Below are 18,248 nucleotides of genomic sequence, written 5' to 3'. Positions count from 1 at the left end.
CCTCTGAATAGGAGCATCGCCCCGATGCTAGAGGAGGTCACTGGTGTGAAGTTGCTCGCACAGTCACTCGATGACGTACGGTTTAATGCGTACTACGCGCGCAACTTCAGGCGGGTGCTGGCAGCGCCTCGTGCAAGAGGGGATATGTGGGATACCTCGTAGGGTGACGTCACTTAGGCGTCGTAGTACTCGATAGGTCCGATAGTCCCCTTCTTCGGATTGACATCCAAACCCACACTCTGTCGCCGGTTTCGTAGGTTACTGGTCTATGGCGAGCACTGTAGCGGCCTGCGTCGCAGTCCTGCTGTTGACAGATCCATACGCGTGCGAGCTGCCCAGCTTCTCCGGCGCCTTGTGTAGCCGCATCTACATCCGTGTCGGCGCCATCGCATTCGTGTGGGAGCATTGCATTCAACATCGTCCGTTCTTCTCGTCCATGAACAAGGCTGAACGGAGTCATCCTTGTTGTTTCTTGCTTAGCAGTGCTGTACGCAAAAGTTTTATAAGGCAAGATCTCGTCCCAATTTTTGTGTTCGACACCCACATACATGGAAAGCATGCCTTCAAGATTTATGTTTAGGCGTTCTGTGAGTCCGTTGGTTTGTGGACGGTAGGCTCTTGTCTTACAGTGAGTCGTTCCACTGGCCATCAGGACATTATCTAAAGGCACTGCCGGGAATGCGGCTCCTCGGTCTCTGAGTACGACGAATAAAAGTACTATCTATGTATCAACAAAACATCCTCTGTGAAAAATCACGCCACCTCTGCTGTGTCACGCGGGAGAACCTTTGTTTCTGTGTAGCGAGTCAGATAATCAGTCGCGACAATAACCCAGTGGTTTCCAGCAGTAGACGCAGGAAGTGGGCCCAAAAGGTTCATTCCGGTCGGCCAAATGGTGTGCGTGGGACCTGAATGGGTTGTAGTAGGCCGGCTGGTTTTCTTGGGGGCCACTTGCGCCTATGGCAGTTGAGGCAAATCAGTACGTGATTTTTCACGGCCATGGCGAGTCTTGTCGTACTCTGTTCAGTGTCCGCGTGTAGCCGAAGCGGCCAGAAGTCACCTCAGTGTGACATCCTTGCAGTGCTTCAATCCGAAGCACTGCAAGCTGTCGGAGGACGTTATTTTAGGCCCTTGGCCAGACGCTCAGTCGAGTTTTAAGGCCATCAAGGCATTACTGAACTTTTTAAAAATTACGGGCCTGGATTGCAGACTTTGAGCATGCCAAATTGCTTGCCATATGTTCTACATCTTCCTTCTATCGTCATCGTCACCCATCATGCACCTCTTTCTTCCCTCTTTCTTTCCCTCTTCCCCTTTCCCCAATGACGAGTAGCTGGCTAGAGGACTATACCTCAGGCCGACCTCTCGGCATTTCGTGTCATTAAACTTCTTTCTTTTCTCAATCCGAAGGAGTGTAGGAACAACCAGTAAATAGCTGCATCCGATGGGCGAAAAGTTCCTGTTGTATTTTTGTTTTTGAAAAATCGAAAATTTTCAGAAACAAAATATCAGGTTTACAACTCTGTAACTCAACAAAGAATAATAACACAAGTCTGTGAATTGCATCTAATAGTACATCCAAAGCGGACAACATTGATTTGTTACACATGAGTATAAAAAAATTTAGTAATATTGAAATACAGCTTTTGCAGAACCCTCGTAACCAACGTAATAAATTCACGTAGTATGTAAAATGACATATCGAATTTGTCCGCTTTGAGTAGTCTAATGGATGCCGTTTACCGAACTGCGATATCTGCGCTTTATGTAGACCCATGAATTTAAAACTTCGTGTCTCTATTTTTTCACACTTCCGAGATTTTTAAAATCTCTTTAACAATATTCAAGCGCTAAATCGAAATTCCGCTTCCGACAGTCACCAGAATTTAACTCTCTCTCTCTCGAATGCAAGAAATTTAATTATAATCGGTCCAGGGGTTATATCAGAAAAACGTTTTTTGCGTTTTACATGTATTTGAATAGGCCACGTCGGAATTTGGCCCGAGCTAAAGCTTCCTCTTAATAAACCCCCTTTAAATAGGTCGGTCTCTGTCGGTCTCTTTCGGTCTCTGTCGGTCTCTGTCGGTCTCTGTCGGTCTCTGTCGGTCTCTGTCGGTCTCTGTCGGGCTCTGTCGGGCTCTGTCGGGCTCTGTCGGGCTCTGTCGGGCTCTGTCGGGCTCTGTCGGGCTCTGTCGGGCTCTGTCGGGCTCTGTCGGGCTCTGTCGGTCTCTGTCTGTCTCTGTTTGAAGAATTGTTCACTGAAGAGGCGGTCTTAAGTATATACAAGGCCTCATAGTAGGAGACCGTTAAATTTCACAGTGGGAGTCCCCTCACACTACCAAGAGACTGACCTCTCTTGGATGAGCCATGCGCCAAGCGAATTCAGTTAAACACCTTAGGGAGATAGGTTCTGGGTACGGTTCCCACCTGCGGCAAATTGTTTTTTCATCCACTTTAATTTCCATTAATTTATCGTTTCTTTGTTTAATTTATTAAGCACAAGTCATTTCCCGTATGTTGTCCTTGGTGTCAGTGTTTGTTGGCTTCTTATGATATGACTAATAAAGATCGGGCCCCTCGGTTAACCCTCTTTCTTCTCGTTTATTACATAACGAGGCTCTCGAATCTGGCAACATTGATGCCTTCGGGTAGCATATGTGGTTTTATTGACCAGTTGCCTTCACCCAAAAAGATCACGTTCTCGTGACGCCTGCGGCAAAAAGGACGTTCCACGTCTGCCGCCAAGGTCAGTGAGTAGTGGCGCTAGCTAACACTCCCAGGGTTCTATATACTAGGACACATAAATACCCAAGAAAGTGGATGGGTAAACGGCGCCGCGGTAGCTCAGTTGGTAGAGCATCGCACGTGGAATGTGAAGGTTGTGGGTTCGGTTCCTACCTGCGGCAAGTTGTTTTTCATCCACTTTGATTTCCATTAATTTATCGTTTCTTTGTTTCATATATTAAGCACAAGTAATTTTCCCTGTGTTGTGCTTGGTGTCAGTGTTCGTTGGCTTCTTATTATATGAGGGAGATATATGTGTTTTGTGCGTATTAAGTCGCCCTGCTGTAGCTACTTGCCCTTCCGAAGCGGCGAATGACTGTTCGCGGCTGACGCTTGCGCTGCCCGTGTGCCGTATCCACTTCTTGGTAATCATTGGTGGGTACAATGATGAAGGCCGAGCAGAGATGGCTTCTAAATTCATGCGCGCGGTCTTCCTTCCCGGGCTGTCTTTCCGCGCCCCTAGTTTGTAGATCGCGTAGTCTAACAGACCGGCGTCATGACAGAGGCTGTCGTGTAGTGGACATCAAAATGGATAGATCGTGACGATGAACCTAATCTTCGGAGTCGTGCTGACTCGCGCGGCTGTACGAAGCGTTCGCTCCCGCCTCCAGCGTTCTTCATAATGATAGCGTTGGGACAGTGAGCGCTCGTTGTCATCCAGTGGGATATTTACACGCTTATGTGGTCCGTGCATTACACGGTGCTTACTATTTGAATTAGTAAGTGAATGGTGGCTACAATTTCTATGGACGACTTACCTAACTGTTGCCTAACTCGTGTAAGGGCCGCACTTTCTTGTCACCATTTTGACGAGCCTTACGTGGGACTGGGACATTTGATCTAATTTTGCCAAATACGAGTATGAAATCCGCCGTAAACGTTTCGCGATTTCCGCGATCGCCTCCTCTCACCATCTCGTAGCGAAGCGCGAAAGTAGGCAGCGTGCGAAGATTCGCTGTTGAGCGCGTTCGGAATCAGCGCTCCGAACACGATTGCTTGTCGGTTGTATTTAAAAAAAAATGGCTATCAATTTGAGGGTGGGGCCCTTACACGCGTGCGGCCCTTACACGCGTGCGGCCCTTACACGGATATATACCGTAAGAATCTTCCTTCGTGTAATTGTGTCATACTTCGCTATTACTAATTCTGCTCCGCCTTTCCGGCGAAACTGCAACGTTCTTTTTTTTTTTTAATCCGAGTATAAGCGTTGCTGCGTGTCACTACTATTGATTCTGATTTCGAGTAAATCCTACTTGGCCTCATTTCGGTTATGGGGTGAATTAGATATATTTATGACCTAAGCATGCAAGTGGCGATGTTTAATTGTATCCTTAATAAATCTAACTTACTAGAACAGTTTTTTTTTCATGAGTTGTTAGCGTTATCTAGTGTAAAGAGAAGTAATACTGAGGCATATTATTCATGTGCATTTCACATGTCGTTGATAAAAGGCTGCCGAAAGGGTCACTGAAGTCACAGAAGGTAAAATAAAAGCACACAAAGCAATTTGAACCGAAGTGAATATAAAACATATTCATCCTCTAGGCATAAGCTATCCATGCAATTAGAAATAATTGGCAGTTTAATTGCAAGTTGGCTGCCTCATTCTCTTTAAGAAATGCAATAAACTTTGTATTGTGTATATATTTCGATGTACTTTCTGTGCATGGTGTTTACAGTTCACAAAAAATACGTTAAAATGAAAAAATGCGGATGTGGTAGCCACCGCTGGTGCTTCTAATGCGCTTGTTCTCCTGTTGTCAGGATTTCCAAAAATAAATCGAAAGCATGAATGAGATGCCGCGCACTTCCATACCAACAGTGATGCAGTAAGGTTCTAGCCACAATAAAATTTTAAGTGAAAAGGTAGGAGCAACTTGAAGGAAACCTCACAAATGATGGGGGTAATAAACTCTGGTAATGACACATAGGGTTGAGGGAGGTAGGCATCAGAGAGGGCTCGGGCTTCAGGGGCCCCCCCTCGCGCCTCCCCCCCTCTGTAGTCGGCGTCTATGGCACTGTACTTTGTAAATTACCCCTGTATACCTTCAGCTTTCCAATAAATATTTTATTCGAACCGGCTGTTGCATTGCATGCACTTTATCTGCCGAAAATGCTTTGAAGTGCCCGGTCCATGCCTTGTGCGTATACGAAACCACGGCAGGGTTCTGTTTTTCTTCTTGTTCCGATTCAGGGTTAGTAACGGAAGAGCAGAGTTCTTGTGTTCCCAGTTTTTCCTTTCTTTTTTATTATTACTACAGCGGGGAGCTATCGCCTACGTTCCATGTTTGGAGCAAATGCGGAACGCGCGGGAGAAGTGTGCGGATACGACGGGGCGCTTGGTTCCGCAGAGTCAAAATAAACGGAACTCACTCAGACTCACTCAGAAAATATATATTTTTGCTTTGGCGTCATTTAGAGTCGCACTCACCGAAATCCTACTTAGCCAAACTCACTCGTACTCACTCACCTGAAACAGACTCAGGCAGGCGCCACCTAGGCTCACGGACATAAACTCATTCGGGCTCTTTCGGACTCACGTAATTACGGACATACTCATAAAGGAATGGCCGTTTAGGCCCGAAGAGTGACACACTGACTGCCGTAGTAAGGCTCAGCGTTGCGCTTGAACTTCTCGGAAGGTGCTCTCACTATACGCGGGCCCGACTTACGCGGACGCGAGATGAACATGTGCGACTAAATTCCTTGCACTCTTAAAAGCTTTAACACGCTGTGCCTATAATGACATCGCGCAGGCGCCACTACATTGTCCGTAAAGAGCCGCGCCAGTAAAATTACATCACTTTCAGGTTTGAGCAATTATATTGTTTTACGCTTTCAATACTCAATAATCTGCGCAGGCGCAAGATAAAAGGCAGGCGCTGTGTATGTTATGTTTCATGACATTTGTTTGTGAACTGCCACTCTAGAAATCCTTCGTGATAATTTAGTCAGGAACGTTAGACCCGGTATAAGCAACTTTAGTGTCTGAATAGTGTAGCAATATTGATCTATTTATTTGGTCAATAGTGCAGGCAGCAATGCGCCCAAGCAGGAGAGGGTTTACAAAATATGGTGTTTCAACAGTTTTTCCAAAGGAAACATAAGGAGTGCATTCAACAATATGTTCCGGTAAAGGATCCCATTCTTCGCTCATAAATGAAAAAAAAATGATTTCTAAAAATATTTGTACCGCCAAGGTATGATTGACCTTACTTTATAACGAAAAATACCCAATGACCTGTGTGGAGCCCGAGTAATACATGTGGTATATGCTAAATCTACTTGGGTATGAAACGAGCAAACAAAAGTTCAGTCTGGTGATTTTACGGCGAACGTGGAGCGGATCCAGTCTGAGTTTGCTTAACATACCAGAAAGTGATGATAACATTTCGTAATCTGGGCAACTAAACCATGCAGCCAGGCGCTGAATTCACTCTCGTTTGGCCCGTATAAGTGGCATGGATAGGCATTGAGCCTACATATACCTAAAAAAAAAGCTCCAGTTTCACCTCACAGGCGAAGCATCAATTGCGATAGCAAATTATTAGTCAGCTATACGAAGTAAGGATAGTAGATTTATCGAGCTTATACCTAGTAAACATTCAATTACTAAATAAATTAACAAGCATGATGTCACGCGCGCACACGCAAACTTGAACAAATCTCACTCGATGACTGTGAACAGTGGCTGTCAAAACGCAGGCGTGCGGAAGCGCTTTAGCAGCCGCCAGCCAAATGACATTCGTTCTGCCTCTCGCTTCCACGCAAACTAAACGGCGAGAACATGGCGCACACGAAGCTATCAGCACTCGACGCACTCGGTCCCCCTCGCATATCGCTTTCAAAATAGGGCCCGCGTAGCCGCGCATTACACAGCCGCCGCCGCAGTAGAACCCCTCCCCCTACCTGGTGCCTTGCGTGCGATGGAAGACGGCGCACTTCCTCCCCGCTTTCCTTCCTTGCGCGCGCGAGGTCGAGCCATCATCGTCGGCTAACCCTCGCGCATACTTTCACTCGCACATGCAGCATACGGCACGTGGCCACGATTTTACCGCACTTGGCCTCTATGCAGAACATGACGGCGACGCCAACGGTGACGACGACGGCGGAAATGGGCCTGGAGTGTCAACATAATTGCCACCCCAATAATATATGTGGAGCTCTACAGCGATGGCAAAGACGACGCCAAAAATTCGATTGGAGTGTGCCTATAATTGTTGTCGCAATAATAGCGGAATAATGGAATCAGACTCTATTAAATCTCATGGAATCGCCCACTTATTTGACTCCAACTCGCAGGCTTATCATTTAGGCCAATTGCCAGCTTACTGAAAACTCACTGATACTGAGCAAGATCAAAGCTCGCCTCAAAGTCACGTTCGCACTCACGTCTAAAAGCGTGCACTGCCACGTACTCACTTGCACACTCTTCTGCACGCACTCACACGTACTCGTTCACGCTCATAATGACGTCCATTCACACCCATCAGCGATTGCTGTTAATTAAACGAGGGTGTCAAACAGAAAATAAAAATATCTGGTCTGGTTCAACGCGCTCTCACTCTTTTTTTTTTCGGTTCAGTTCCAGTTCCACCAAAAAATATAACTGTTAACGAACCGGTTCGGCGTCGTCCACTTTATCTAGCCTCATCGCGGCCGGTTGCTCATTGCTGTAGTCTTGTCCGCGTAGCACAGGCGCAAGTTATGTCAGAAGGAGGCAGAAATGAACTACCTGGTACAGGAGAGAAAGCAAATGACATTTTTACGCGAATGTAAATTAATGAAATTTAATTTGATAAGACCACAGGGAGGCTCAAGCGTGGAGGCAGTCATCTCAGCAGCCAATGGGGACGCTAGATCTAGAGTGTGCGGCACGCGGTTTGGCCCCTCGACGCATACATCTCTGCGCTCCCTCTTTCCCGTGTTTGCTTTTTATTCTCATAAGCGCGAACCGTGCAAAATAACCTTCCAGACGTATAAGCACTCTGATTTAAGTATGCGTAAAGGGAAAATCTCACGGTCACAGCCGAATTATAAGGTTTCTCCTTCATAAATGTCACGTTGTAATTAATAGATTGTCGTGAATGTACGCAGCAAGTGAAAAAAAAATTCTTCAGTCTGATATAAAGCACATGCATAGGAATTACAAACGATATATCTTGAAGAAACGTGACGTATACATATATAGCATTGAATATGCAACGAAGCACGTTATTTTCTGTACATCACAATGTACACAAATCGATTATGAAAAAAAAATTTGAATACAATCAACATGCCGCGCTGTCATCAAACGCACAGCTGGAAGTACGTCACAGAAAAATGAAATTTCACTGAAAAGATCTGAAACGCAATTAAAGTAACACTATTAGAATAGTAACTATTCACTCGAATAACAAAGCTTTTGCTGACGTTTGGAGGCATTCTCGGCAAGATATCTTCGTATCAGAAATTGCAGGCGTCATAGGTTCAGTGTAAAAAGGCATCTAAAGTAACATGATGTCTGACCTAACTACGTTACACGAGAGCACTGCTGGAAGTCTGACTCACCTCACCATTCTGTAACTGTGCGGCGAACCAACAGGTGGAAAGGTGAGGTGAGGGGATACAACAGCAGTACTAATCACCATACACCTTGCACAGAAGCGTGAATGTGCACGTAGCACGGCCACTGCACCACCGTGACACCGACATTTGCTCACAGTCGCGCTCAACGCAAGCGCCGCATCCGCACAAGGCAACAACGCCGACACTCAGTGTAAGCATAATGCGCGCGCCTTATAGAGAAAGAAAGTCGAGCATGTGCTGAAAAGGAACGCTTAACAGCCTTAACTTAACCGACCAAAATTGGCGCTCGGCGTCGATCACGCTCGCTTCCTTCGACGGCGCCATAGAGCCTCGTCGCGAAGTAGAAGGGCGAAAGCTAAAGTAACGCTCGCATAGCGCCGAATGCTTCAAGTTCCCCTGCGGGGCTTCCCACGTTTCCTTTTCAAACTCCCTTCATCGGGCCGCGGAGGCGCAATGAACGGACGCAGTTTTAGGAGCCAAACGAGAAGCACCGGGCAGAAATGGGGATGGAAGCAGGCACTGAAGTTTAGACTGAGCATCGCCCGCACAGCGACGGCTCCGGACTGACGGTACAGGAGCGTTGGTAAAGCTTGTATGTGCGTTTGAGTTTGTGAAGGAATAGCTAAGTGCCGTGTCCTTGAGCACGCAGCCTAGACCCGAGCGTTGTGTCGTTGTGCTGCCGATAAAGCGGTGGCCACGCGGTTCCGTGCTGGCTCTTTTTTATTGCGATAGCAGTTATATGGACACTTCTGGTGCATTACTCCCGTCGCCGTCGCCGTGATGTTCCGTATAAAGTCCAAGGGCGATAAGATTATCGCCGAGCGCCGTATGGTGTATAGCATACCGCATACAGGGCTACATTACTACTTGTATGTATCGTAAAAAAATGAGTTCAGACAGATGGCAACTAGTACACACACCACACAGTTAAATCACCTTTGAAGTCGTACCTTTGGATGCGAGGGGAAACATAGTTCCATTGATATCCGAGTGCTTGGCGGTGTAAGAGGAATCAGAGCTCAGGACTGTTGATTTTAGACGCAGCACTTCCATCATGTACTTCATCGAGCTCGCTGCCATCTTCGCGATGTGCCATCACAGAGCCATGAAGAGGGAACGCAAAAACTGGCAGTCCTCCTGCGGTGTTTTGACATTACACATACGAGTTCGCTTCAACGCAAATAGATATGTCGTTGTTTCGGTACCTCATATGTTTTCTTGTCTATTGGGTAACTGTTTGGTGATATGTTTACTTTTGGTGGATTATTATGATGCGATGCCGCTACCTTATGAGCTCCTGAAGTGGGTTTTAGATTGGGGAAAGCAGTCAAACAAGAGAGGCTGTGTGGATATCACCTGACTCCTCTCAACTCTGTCTCTTCCTTCTCCTTGTGCGATTTGACCACTGGCGTCGTAGGTATACGCGCATAAACGCATCCTTCGAATTCAGAACCGCTTCCTGCATAGCGCAGTTTCTATAACTAGTTAACTAGTTACAGTACTCATGCAAAATGTTTTCGTGTTGCGTGCACGCTTTGAAGTCAAATGTATCCTTCCACACTTTTTACTCCATTGCTTCCCAATCAATACTTGAATGAGTGTCACTCGCATTTGATGCGTAGTGCCAGCATATCTACATAGTTTGAAGCTTTCTTATCTCTTGAATATCTGGTTGATCGTGCCGGGACGATCAATACTTGAAGGGAACTTCAGGAGCGCAGTGTCAAACGTCCGTGCGCCAGGACTCGTACTTCGGATTAAGAAGCGTGGGTGCGGCGAGTTGCTTTGCTAAAGTGATTAACGCCTATCGGTCTCGCAGACCCGCGTTATTGGTATCTTCCGACAACATAAGTGCTCTTTAGGTGCGAGTTAGACATTGTACAGAGACTATAGTATACAATCCCTTAACCACCTTGAAATTGAGAATGGCGTTGACTTAGGCTACTTCGTCTCGGAGTAGGCGAAAGCGGCAAAAACTTGACAAAATCTGCCCGCCTAGATGGTGAAACAAACTAAAAACCAGGCGGCGGGCCCGATCGGTCTCGGACCAATCTTTTTCGCCACGCCGAAACGGAAAGCCGTTCCGCTTCACCGGAAGCTGGACTAGCATGTAACCATCCTGGCGTAAGATTTAACATCTTCTGTTGTTTACTGTTCATTTTTAGGAAGAACAACTAGCTAAAAGTATCAATACTATGTCTTCTTCCTCTTCCATGCAAGTTAATGAAGACACGCGCAGTTGCGCGGAATGATAGCTTTTAAGAACTGATGGTTCAATGAATGAACGTATGTCTTGAAGGATGGATGGAAGTGGATGGATGTTATGAGCGTCCCCTTTGGAACGGGGCGGTGGTTTGCGCCACCAAGCTCTTGCTAGTATACTGCCTAACGTCCTACCTAGGTTAAACAATGAAAAAAGGAAAAGAAAACACTGTGAAATCCCATAACCAAATTTTCTGATCCCCTATTGCGAACTGTGCTTTTGTACGGCTCCGTTTTTTGTTGTTTCCCTACTTTTTTTCCACCAATCCTCCAATCGCCTCTTACTCATGCTTACTGTGGACATGTTTACTTTTCCACTGCTCTCTCTGAACCCAAGGGCTTCAAGGAGGCCAATGGTGCCTAAATCCACCGGTGGGTAGACGTCTTCACATTCTAATAAAACATCAACAAGTAGTGTGCTAAACAGCGCCACCACGTGGACAAATGTACGCAGACTAGATGAATGTGGGCGAAAGCGGCAGTGGTTTCCGCTGCAGTGGCGAAACACCTTGGACATGCACGGAAAAGACTTTCCGCCCGCTTTGGCCAACCGCCTGCCGCTTTCCAAGTGTAACGTAGTCTGAATCTTCTGTCGACACAGCGAACGACACCGCTCCCTGACCAGTGAACTGGATCGACACCTGATTCCCTTAAAATTCACACGACCCTCATCTGTACACCCGTCAGCAAAAGTATACGGTCCAGGGATAGCGTGATAAAGCCAATTTTTTCTTCTGCCTGTGAATACAACTTGGAATTGAAGACTGTCGTCAGAACTTGGCATTGCGAACTTTCCATTGTACTCGTCAATTTCAGTTTATGCACGTTAATTACAAAAAAAATTATGTTTTTCGTTGACCCTGTGGTCCGTATACTTTTGCTCATGGGTGTACGTCAACCTTTCGACGTCAGGGTTCCTGTCGGCTCTTTTGACCGGCCAGCCAGACCGACACATGTCTCTTAGGAACCATTCATGTGTGAGATCAACAATTTATTTATTCCAAAAAACGAGTGACGTCATATATGTATTATTACAAGGGGGAATACGGGTGATAAATACAACGCAAAGAAGGGAATCATGAGTTTTGCCTCATAGTATACAGTGCTATACGGCTAGTGTGTGAATTTATGCGAACGCACCTTCACAAAGTAACTTACAAAAAGAGGGAACATGTGAGAATTGCACATCAAGTAAATAAACATGTGTCATCGTGATCATCAGCCTGGTTACGCCCACTGCCGGGCAAAGACCTCTCCCATATCCCATAGTTCTCTAACTACCCCGGCCATGTACTAATTGATGGCCATGTTGTCCCTGCAAACTTGTTAATCTCATCCACCCACCTAACGTTCTGCCGCCCCATGCTACGCTTCCCTTCCCTTGGAATCCTGTCCGTAAGCCTTAATGATTATCGGTTATCTTCCCCCTTCATTACATGTGTATGCATCAGAAAAGCTACAAAGTGCACCGCACCTACAAATATAGAAAAGTTTCAGCCGTATGGCAGTGCGTAATGGTTTGCCGAAAGTTATTCCACATTGTAATTGTTTGGAGGGAAAAAACTTAAGCGCATCGCTGTAACAAAAGTACTCACGAACCTTCATAGCAGGATCTCGACGCGCTGATGCGGAATGCGAGGATAATAGATAAGGGGTTTTTGTTCACATGTTCTATATAATTAAATTATAGCATTTACGTGCAAAACAACGACATAATTATGACGTACGCCGTAGTGGGGGACTCCGGGTTAGCTTAGGCCACCTGGGGTTCCTTAACGTGCACCTAAATCTAAATACCACGAACATTTTCGCATTTCACTGCTAAAATGTTCGTGGTTCCTCTATACTCTAGTATATACTCTATATACTCTATATACTATAGTAAACGGGAACACTGGTTCCCGTTTTACTAGAGTATATTCGAACGAAAACTTTCAGGTGCAGGCGACCTTTCTCCAAGGCTTGCCAGTCTATATTAAGGTTTATTGTGGACACATTGCTAAGATAGTCGTAGTCGCTGCTGATGAAACGAGCGGCGAACTCCTTAGCAAGTCCGCGTGCGAGTGACAGAACAGTATACCGTGGCTCCCGTGCTGCGCAGGCGTATTCTTAGATTGACCGAATGTTATTAAAGTACAATAGCTTCGTTACGTGCGGTGGTGCCAGTCGAAAGTTGCGTCTGATGAAATTAATCATACTGTTCGTCCTGGTTGCTAGGTAATATGTATGCTTAGAAGAGGTTAGGTTATCGGAAAAATAAGTGCCCCAGTATTTGTGGTGTTGCACTTGTTCTAGTGGAACTGGTGAAAACGTATTTCGAGATGACTAAAGAGCGTTCGCGATGAAGTGTAATGTTGTGACATTTGTTTTCCATGTTCAAGCACATTTGCCATTATGTGCAGCATTGATGCGCACAGTCTAGATCGTGCTTTGTGTAAGGGACATTCGGCACATTCCTTACGCATACATATCTTGATATCACGCAGTCATCTAGGTAAGACAGATTCTACAGTTAAGATGTGGAGCAATATCAATGACAAATTAAAGACAACAAAGGCGCTAACACGGATCATCTTAGGAACGTCTGAACCAACTTTTACTTCACCCAACCTGCTTCCGTTACTTATTACATGTTGTGCTTTCAATAGGTGAAGCGCCAATAGTGACGGCACGCAAGAAGGAATACAGACAGGACAAGGCGCTTGTCCGCCTTGTCCTGTCTGTATTCCTTCTTGTGTGCCGTCACTATTGGCGCTTCACCTATTGAAAGTTATGCACCAACTAGCCCCACAACGTGTTTTACTACATGTTGTGTTTTGCCTGAAATATGTTCACGAATCCATTGAAGAACTAGGAGATCAATACAAAGAAAAGATAACTTATAGCAGGACTGCTGGCACATAGTCAAAAGCTCTTCTAAAATTTAAGAAGATGGAATCAACTTACAAGTCTTAACAAAATTAAGAAAGAAAAATGTCATCGCAAAATTCAAATAATTGTGTTGTGCAAGATAATCCATAGCGAAAGAAATTTGCTGGTTTCATTGCCTCTCGAGCCCATGTGAGGAGATTTGATGAAGGGAGATCGATACAATAGTGTGCCCACTTCATGGGCGCAATATTTGACACTTTTTGGCTGACTTGGTTCTGTCACGATGCCTTCTGTCGTGTCTTTGAAGGTCAAAGCCTTCGAGGCCAATATTGAGATGCAGGGTATAGCGAGAGCAAACTTTATTGATAAGGAGCCCATATCGATGCCTGGATAGGTTCGTAAACACACCATCAAATAAAATAAAAAAACAGACAAAAAAGAAAGAAAGAGGCAGCATAGATTCATGTAACCTATACAAGCTTTATCTCGTTTGCGTGTCGTAAACCACACCCACTGTTTTAAACATCCGGAGGGCTCGCGATGACCCATGAACTGTGGAAGTTTGAGAGAAAAGAAAATTGGTGGCGTGTCCATCCTCTGGAGATTAGTGGCAACGTTAATGCGATTATCAATGTCTCTTATGATGGGCGTGTAATTGGTGTTGATACGTTTTGTATGCTATGATGGTTATTATAAAGAGCGGCACATACCCAGTGGCACATATCCAGCGACCCAAATTGCCGTCAGGGAGATTCGTTGAAGAACTGCACACACCCCTGTGGCACACAGCCCCGCCCCCAAGTCGACGTCATATTGGTTCATTGAAGAGCTGAACTTAACCAGCGGCTCACATCAAGCTACCCAAGTTGGCGTAAAAGAAAAGCGGTTAGATCCGGACGTAAACAGAAAGATAGCGGACAGTGCGCGAAGGGTACTCTAAACAGAAACAATTTCAGGGTCTATGGAGGCGCCTCTTTTTCCCCTGTAAATCGAAAATCGTCTTCGCTTTCAGCCAGCTATTACAAGTTGAACAGCAGGATAACGAATACCATAGGCAGCTTTTTGCCAACGCCGGTACATGAGTCGTCGCTTTAGGGTGCTGCTCACGCGCATCCTGTTTTGCCTGTTTGTTCACCGTTTCGCTCTATCGCGTCTGACTTTCACTTTCTGCCTCCGCGTTGCGTCGGTGTCGTTCCCCTTATGTTCGCCTCGTCACCGGGTGCAAAGCGTTGTCGCATGCACAGAACTGCGGGTGTGGCGGCCCACCGGAGGAGAGCTTGTTTACTGGGCGCGGCGCCTCTCACGTCATTTTCCGCCATACAGCACTGCGGTTTCATCTGTTGTCTCCTTTTTTATTTCCTGCCGCTGGCCTCTTCCTCTAGCCCTTCGCGACCTGTTTCGTCAAGTGGAATACGACGCTCACGTCTTCTACAGCGATGCTGAGTTTTGGTGCGCCTTCAAATGTGCCCGCGTATCGAACGCTTTGCAACGAAATAACCCACAGAGAAACCGGGCGTCAACGGAAAATAAATCTCTCTCCTTTACCCATGCCTTCTTTCCCCTGGAGTGAATAGGAGCGCTCGTTGAAGCCACAATAGCAACCACAAGCATCAAACAAAAAATGAAAAAAAAGAAGCGTGGGACTCAGGTAGGCAAAGAAAGGTACGGTGGAGAAAAGTACTTTACCTGCACACGCCGACGCGGTGCAACAAACTTTTGCTTTTTTTTGCTTCTTTTCATCTCTTTCGCGATGCAAATCGTTCTGGCATCTATTTTCCCCGTGAATGCGAAGCCGTGTGCGCAAAAGACGATGCTCGAGCGGAGTGGAATTCCAGAGCGAAGCGGGCGTTTCGCCCGTGGAAGACGTTTGGCGCCCGCGCCGTTTCGTCATTTCATCGCCCGAGGTTCTTCAGAGTATGAGGCGCATCGCATCGCTCCGTTCTGGCCGACGCCCGACTGCGCGGTCTTGTTTTCTTGCTTTTAATTTTCGCCATTCACGAGCTCTCTACTCGGAAAACGGCGTCCGCTATTATATAGCCGCTTCTATATAGTCATAACTTGAGCACCACGTTGGGAGAAAGAGAGGGAAAAGAAGAAACACATTCTCATGCAGTCTTGTTTCGTTATTTCGTTTGCTGGCTTCTGCGTGTTACCAGCGCGCAAATTGGACCCCAAAAGCTAGCGTCAGTCACGTCATGTAAAGGTGGCCTCATGGTGTTAACGCAGGTCTTTCATTCCGAAAGCAGCTGCTGACCGCTGTCTGTTTTTGGCCACTCGCGTTAACAACGCCGAGCACTACCAAACTGGGGCCGAATGCACTAAGCGAACTTACGAGCAAATTTTGACGTGAGAAAAATCTTACGAAAAAGCGTATTCAGAAACTTAAAACTGTTCGCAAGATCAGCAAGCTTGCGAGGCCAGCCGCTGCAAAGACGAGCGCTGTAGACGAAAAAATTTGTATATGAGAGGTCAGCACTGGTGCGAACTTGTGTACTTCCGCCAATGGTAAGCGTAAGCCGATGCACAAAACCTAAACAGCCGTTGCAAATGACGATTCCAGAAGAAATTTCTAAGATAAGGGGGCAGCTGTCTTAACCTAATTATGTCTACGTCACTGTAAAACAATTTACACCCTAAAAAGTGAAAAAGGGTGTAAATGTGTCTATAACTCACACCCATAGGGTGTCCATTATATAGATAACAGTGTAAGGGTGTGAGTTATACATTTACACCCTTTCTCACTTTAAGAGTGTAAATTATTTTACAGTGTGCGCCACTCGAGCTGACGCGGATAAATGTTGGAACGCGCTGTTGCAGCTGATTGGTTAGAGACCACAACTGATGGCCGAAGATGGCGCGTGCTTAATCTTTGTGGCGCGCTCTGATTTGTCATTTCAAAAGTGCATTGAGACGTTTCAGTGTATAACTGTATCGAGCGTGTGCTGCTGTCGAAAGCAGTAACATTAAAAGTGTGCGGAGAACTTCTGCCTAATTACTGATGGCAGTGTTCCTTTTGACACTCAATTGGGTGTTAGCAAGTAGAAGTGCTGTGTCCGTCCATGACAACCGTGGAGTTTGTGATTGATGTGTTTTGAGCAATTCTATCTTTTCCTTTTGTTTTTTGTATTTCATAGTTTCAGGTTTATTTTGCTCATAGTGTTGAGGGTGATTATCTTTTGCAACGCTTTGAGGCTATAATTCTCCATGCGAGAAGAAACAATGAAAAACCACCTAAACGTTTCTAATTATCAAAACTTGTTGCTTCTGCACATTTCGCTGCCCTCTTCCATGCTCATACTTTCAATTCAGCACTAAGTCAAAGTGACGTAGTGTCTGGGCCCGTGATTTTGCTCATTCTGTGGTCTGCGGTGTGAACCAGCGTATGCGTACGACAGATACCCCTCCTGCCCAAGATATGAGGCGCGAGGTCAATACAATGAGATAAAAAAAAGAAACGGCGAATAAGATAACGTACTACCATTTATACGAAAATCATGAGGACTGCTTGAACAAGAATGATGCTGTGAAATAAACTATACACGTCAGGAACGAAGCGAACAATCGTCGCATGAGTCCACACGCACGCAAGCAAGCAAGCAAGCACACAAACACACACACACACACACACACACACACACACACACACACACGCACGCGCAAACACGCACAGGCGCACACGCACGCGCAAACACACGCGCAAACACACGCGCATACACACGCGCATACACACGCGCAAACACACGCGCAAACACACGCGCAAACACGCACGAACACGCGCACACACGCAAACACACGCGCACACGCACGCACACGCACGCACACGCAAACACACGCGCAAACACACGCGCAAACACGCGCGCAAACACGCACGCACACGCGCAAACACAAGCGCAAACACGCGCACACACGCACGCACACGCAAACACACGCACGCACACGCAAACACACGTGCACACGCACGTACACGCAAACACACACGCAAACACACACGCACACACACGCACACACACGCAAACACACACGCAAACACACGCGCAAACACACGCGCAAACACACGCGCAAACACGCAAACACACGCGCAAACACACGCGCAAACACGCAAACACACGCGCAAACACACGCGCAAACACACGCGCAAACACACGCGCAAACACGCACGCACACGCGCAAACACAAGCGCAAACACAAGCGCAAACACGCGCACGCACACGCACGCACACACACACACACACACACGCACACACACACACGCACACACACGCAAACACACACGCAAACACACACGCAAACACACACGCACACATACGCAAACACACACGCACCCTTACAAAAATCATTGCAGACTTGCTGCAGAAATTCTGCATACCCCGAGTCACCCGGGATGCAGAATATCTGAAGACAGGTGACAGACTTTCTGTCACCCCCTGTCACCTCCCAGCGCCCAATTGGTACACCCTTTCTGCAGAAATTCTGCATACCCCGAGTCACCCGGGATGCAGAATATCTGAAGACAGGTGACAGACTTTCTGTCACCCCCTGTCACCTCCCAGCACCCAATTGGTACACCCTTTCTGCAGAAATTCTGCATACCCCGAGTCACCCGGGATGCAGAATATCTGAAGACAGGTGACAGACTTTCTGTCACCCCCTGTCACCTCCCAGCGCCCAATTGGTACACCCTTTCTGCAGAAAGTCTGCTCAATCTGCGTAGCTGCAGGATACAGCATTTCTGCATAAAGTCTGTCGAGATTGTGGTCACA

At 46.5% G+C, this 18,248-nt stretch overlaps 1 protein-coding gene and 1 non-coding gene across 4 annotated transcripts in view; both read left to right on the top strand.

Annotated features, from left to right (window-relative positions):
• LOC135900057 (uncharacterized) overlaps nucleotides 1-18,248 on the top strand; it is a 332,823-nt gene that overhangs the window by 153,432 nt on the left and 161,143 nt on the right. The gene's annotated exons all lie outside the window — the stretch shown is intronic.
• TRNAP-UGG (transfer RNA proline (anticodon UGG)) lies at nucleotides 2,834-2,906 on the top strand. Its single transcript has one exon. It is a non-coding gene; the product is annotated as a tRNA-Pro (tRNA).

Source organism: Dermacentor albipictus, chromosome 1 (genome assembly GCF_038994185.2).
Source record: "Dermacentor albipictus isolate Rhodes 1998 colony chromosome 1, USDA_Dalb.pri_finalv2, whole genome shotgun sequence".
In the NCBI taxonomy this organism is placed as follows: Eukaryota; Metazoa; Arthropoda; class Arachnida; order Ixodida; family Ixodidae; genus Dermacentor; species Dermacentor albipictus.
The sequence above is the reverse complement of the archived record's forward strand: the minus strand, read 5'-3'. Positions and strand labels throughout refer to the sequence as shown.